The sequence below is a fragment of the Solanum verrucosum genome, unplaced genomic scaffold (assembly GCF_900185275.1).
Source record: "Solanum verrucosum unplaced genomic scaffold, falcon-dt-bn FXZP01001088.1, whole genome shotgun sequence".
In the NCBI taxonomy this organism is placed as follows: Eukaryota; Viridiplantae; Streptophyta; class Magnoliopsida; order Solanales; family Solanaceae; genus Solanum; species Solanum verrucosum.
In genome coordinates this window covers 201,439-206,999 of record NW_026019802.1, presented here as the reverse complement: position 1 = coordinate 206,999, position 5,561 = coordinate 201,439, and the positions used below count along the sequence as shown (strand labels likewise).

At 39.9% G+C, this 5,561-nt stretch overlaps 1 pseudogene; it reads right to left on the bottom strand.

Moving 5' to 3' along the window:
• Positions 1–4,599: 4,599 nt before the first annotated feature.
• On the bottom strand, positions 4,600–5,255 carry LOC125813293 (cold shock domain-containing protein 3-like; annotated as a pseudogene).
• Between the last annotated feature and the right edge of the window lie 306 nt (positions 5,256–5,561).

The following is a 5,561-nucleotide window of genomic DNA, read 5'->3' as shown; positions in this document are numbered from 1 at the left end:
AAGTACTCATACCAACGCCCGTCACACCATTGGTACGAGACCCCCATCTTTCGCCCTTACCCATGGTCTATTCCATTTTTAATCTTTAATTAGAAAAACGTCCTTCAATTAAGTCTAGAAAGTTTTAACATACCTTGAATGCCAAACACGTGGCACGAGTCCTTAAGATTTTTCCTTCCCTTTTCGCCAAAGTTTCAGAACGTTCCCAATCTACCAATTATGCAATATTCGTAAGTAAGCGAGTTCATAGACACTCATATTACTACACCTCTAACCTAAACCAAAAACTCATCAAATTGCTATAATCAAGCTCCTAATTGTGGTGCCAACTAATATGTCAAATCTTATATTTCCTAAAAATCTAGCCTAGGATTAAGTCTCACCCCTCTAAATATCACAAATCTACGGAATACAATACAACCAAAACTTAATATTCTATATCCATAGATTAAACTTCAACTATAAAGTAATAATTATTAGAGAATTCCAAAATTAAAACCAAATAAGTCGCACCCTGTAATCTTTGTTTTGCCAAGAATTAATTTCCTATAGCTAACAATTGTTTACCCCCACATCAACAACCATCATGTGTAGAGTAACACGAAACTCCAAAAATTATTTTATTTACCTAATTTTTTCCAACCGAAAACTTATACCATTGGTCAATAGTCATTAATAGTTAGTTATTAACCTACCAGTGATTCCTTGGCAACAATTTCTACCACATATGCCTACCCCATAAACCAAATATAATATCTAATCATTCAATACATACATAAACGACAATATTAAGTTGTAGCTATATTTTTTCTTTACCTGTAGACTTCCGTTCTTGTTCTAGTAATGCGGTAGTTCTCTTCGTCGTGTGCAGATAGAAGTTAAGGTGGATTGTGGTGGGACAAAGAATTATAAACCCTCAATTAATCTTAATTCATCTCTTTATATGGGTCAAATTACTTGGATATTAAAATAAATTATGGACTTAGCCCATTAACTACCAACTAATTTATTTTATTTAATAAATACCCGCTAATTAAATAATCGTAGTTATCAAATAGTTCAAAATTTCCATTAAAATTCTTACGGGAAGAATCAAAATAGTCCTAGTTCTCAAAAAGGCCTAGCGGGTCGTTACATCACCTACCACTTAAACAAACATTCATCCTCGAACGGTAAAGGAATAGAGCACACTTGAATGCTCAAAAAGCTAAAGATATTTACTCCTCATGTCTGACTCGGTCTCCCATGTAGCCTCCTCCACCAGACGATGCTTCCATTTAACCTTTACTGAAGAAATCTCTTTCGACCTCAACTTTCGAATTTGCCTATCCAAAATGGTTACCGGCTCCTCCTCAAAAGTCAAATTCTGATCAAGTAACACATAATCCCATTGAATCACACAAGAACCAGATGATACTTTTTCAACATTGAAATATGAAAGACGTGGTGAACACCCAACAAATCAGGTGGCAAAGACAACTCATACGCCACCTCACCCATACGCTCAACAATCTCGAAAGGACCAATATATCTTGGGATCAACTTGCCCTTCTTTCCAAATCTCATCACACCATTCAGGGGAAACTTCAATAGAACCCGCTCTCCAACCATGAACTCAAAATCACGAACCTTTCGATCTACATAACTTTTTTGCCTACTCTGAGCCATGAGAAGTCTATCTTGGATCAACTTGACATTGTCCAAGGACTCCCTCAACAAATCTGTACCCCACGGTCTAACGTCAAATGCATCAAACCAACCAATTCGAGATCGACATCTCCTACCATACAAAACCTCAAATGGTGCCATCTCAATGATTGAATGGTAACTATTATTGTAAGCAAACTCCGCTAAAGGTAAAATCTGATCCCAATGACCACCAAAGTCGATAACACACACCTACAACATGTCCTCAAAAACCTAAATAGTCTGTTCAGACTGACCATCTGTCTGAGGGTGAAAAATTGTATTAGGATCCACCCGAGTGCGCAACTCTTTCTGCATAGATCGTCAGAAATGAGATGTAAATTGTGTGCCACGATCTGAAATAGTAGAAATGAGAACCCCATGCAAACAAACTATCTCTTGAATATAGATCTTGGCTAACTTCTCTAAATTATAGGTAGTCTAAACTGGTACGAAGTGTGCAGACTTAGTCAATCGATCCACAATGACCCATATAGCGTTAAATTTACCCAAGGTACGTGGCAACTCTACCACAAAGTCCATAGCAATATGCTCCCACTTCCACTCAGGTATGGGCATCATTTGAGTTACACCTCCAGGCTTTTGGTGTTTATACTTTACTTGCTGACAATTCAAACACAAAGATACAAAATCTACTACGTCCCTCTTCATATGACACCACCAATAGTGTTGCTTCAATTCACGATATATATTAGTAACCCCTGGATGAATGGAGTACCTCAAACTATGTGCCTCCTCCATGATCAGTCTAGTCAAATCACCTGTCCGTGGAATACAAATACGACTTTTTATCCTCAAAACTCCCTCACTATCAAGAATTGCATCCTTGGCTTCTCCTTTTGACACCTTCTCTCGAATCTTACATAAATCACCATCATCAAATTGTTGTGTCGGAATTTTCTCCAACAAGGATGACCTGGTCTTCACATAAGCCAAAACCATACTAGATTCTGAAATATTAAGCCTCACAAAGCTATTGGCCGAGGACTGGACATCCCTAGCAAAAGGACTCTCGCTAATCTATAACAAGGCTAAACTACCCATACTTACCACCTTTCGACTCAAGGCATCTGCTACCACATTTGCCTTGCCTGGATGATAAAAAATAGTCATGTCGTAGTCTTGAAGCAACTCCAACCATCTCCACTGCGTCAAATTGAGATCCCTCTGATTGAATACATACTGGAGACTACGATGATCCGTGAACACCTCACAATGTACCCCATAAAGGTAATGCCTCCAAATCTTCAATGTAAACACTACAACCGCAAACTCCAAGTCATGAGTAGGGTAGTTCTTCTCGTTAACCTTCAACTGCCTTGAAGCGTAAGCTATCACCTTCCTCTTCTTCATCAATACACAACCAAGAACAATCTGAGAAGCATCACAATATATAATAAAACCCTCTCCCTCTACGGGTAGAGTTAAAATCGGAGCAGTAGTTAATAAAGTCTTGAGATTTTGGAAACTTACCTAACACTCGTCAGACCACTGAAAAGTCACTTATTTCTGGGTCAATCTAGTTAGTGGGGATGCAATGGATGAGAACCCCTCTACAAATCATCGATAATAACCTGCAAGGCCTAAGAAACTCCGAATCTCCGTAACTGAAGTAGGTCTGACCCAATCTCGAACTGCCTCAATCTTCTTAGGATCCACCATAATACCTTCCTTGGACACTACATATCCCAAGAATGTTACCAAACTAAGCCAACACTCACACTTTGAAAACTTTGCATAGAGCTTCTTCTCCTTCAAAATCCCAAGAACAATCCTCAAATGATGCTCATGTTCCTCCTTACTACGAGAGTATATCAATATATCATCTAATGAAGACAATAACTAAGGAATCCAAGTACAGTCTGAACACTGCATTCATCAAGTTCATAAAAGTTGTTGGGGCATTAGTCAACCGAAAAGACATCACCAAAAACTCATTGTGGCCATATCATGTCCAAAAGGTTGTCTTAGGGATATCCTCCGCCCTAACCTTCAACTGATGATAACTGGATCTCAAGTCAATATTAGAGAAAACTGAAGCACCTTGGAGCTGATCAAATAAATCATCAATACAAGGTATCAGGTACTTATTTCTGATGGTAACCTTGTTCAACTATTGATACTCGATACACATACGCATGGACCCATCTTTGTTTTTCACAAATAACACTGGAGCACCCTAATGAGATATACTCGATCTTATAAAACCCTTGCTCAACAAATCCTGCAACTGTTCTTTCAACTATTTCAATTTGGTCGGTGCCATACGATAAGGAGGAATGGAAATAGGCTGAGTGCCTGGTTCTACGTCAATACAAAAATCAATATCATGATCAGGCGGAAGACCTGGTAAATCTGTCGAAAATACCTTCGAAAGTTCACTCACCACCGGAATAGACTCAAGCATATGAGTCTCAACAGTAGTATCTTGAATGTGCTCTAAGTAAGCCAAAAATCCCCTCACTACCAAGTGATGAGCCTTAAGAAATGATATCACCCCTTTAGGAGGGTGACGAAGAGAACCTCTCCATTCTACTATAGGAATTCCAGGCATAGCTAATGTAACTGTCTTGGCATGACAATTTAAAATTACGTGATGAGGAGAAAACCAATCCATATCAAGAATCACATCAAAATCTACCATACCTAAGACTTTTAAATCAGTGTGAGTGTCATATCCTATCAAAGTAACTATACATAGTCGATACACCCGATCTACCACTACGAAATCCCCAACAGGAGTAGAAACATGTACCAGCGAATCAAGAGACTCACCTAATATATCCAGACTCGAAGAAAAATATGTGGACACATAAGATTAAGTAGATCCTGGATCAAATAATACAGTAGCTGGTCGATGACAAACCGAAATAATACCTGTGATAACAACATCTAAAGTCTCAGCCTCTGGACTACCTGGAAAGCATAACAGTGAGAACGAATGCCCTCAGATTGTGAACCCCTACGACCACCACCTCGACCAGAAGGAGAACAACCTCTACCTAAATGAGAACCACTTCTGTCACTCTGTACACCTCCCTTAGTTGAAGGTTATGCAGCCCTGAAAGTCGAAGCCTGAGAACCCTGATGCGAGCCACCATGTCTGGTCCTAGGGCAATCTCTCACAAAGTGTCCCATATCACCACACTCAAAATAACCCCTACGAGACGTAGGTGGATGAGAGGAACCTGAATGACCAGAATGCCCTCCACGACCTACAAGTCTGCCTGTGAAGTATGCACTGAACTCGAAGAACTATATCCAGCGTAATCAGCCTCAAATGCTAGCATAACAGCATGAATGGGTTTGCTAGACTGAGAGTGATAAACTCTCCCTGAGTAACATTAACTTTTCGGTGGAGCACCACCACAATCACCTGAATGACGCACCCTCTTTCCCTCACGCTGCTCAAATCCCTCACGTCAAATCATCTTTAACTCCTTAGCATCATCTACCACCTTCTGGAACGGAAAACCTTTTCACTCTCTTAGCCTCGATGGGAAGTATCATCGAAGCATGCGTAGCCAAGGCATGAAATTTACCCTCATACTCTACGACTGACATACCATCTTGTTGCAAACCCTCGAACTAGACCCTCTTACGCTCCCTCTCACTTTGTGGAACAAACTTGGCTAGAAATACTTGAGTAAACTGAGTCCATGATAGTGGAGGGGATCCAGCTGGCCTACTACTAATATAATCCCTCCACCACTACTTGGCAGAGCCAGTCATCTGAAATGCTGCCTAGTTAACTCCATGAGACTCCACTAATCCAAGATTATGGAACCTCTCATGACAACTAACTATAAATTCATATGCATCCTCAGTTAAGTCACCAGTATAAGTCGGAGGAT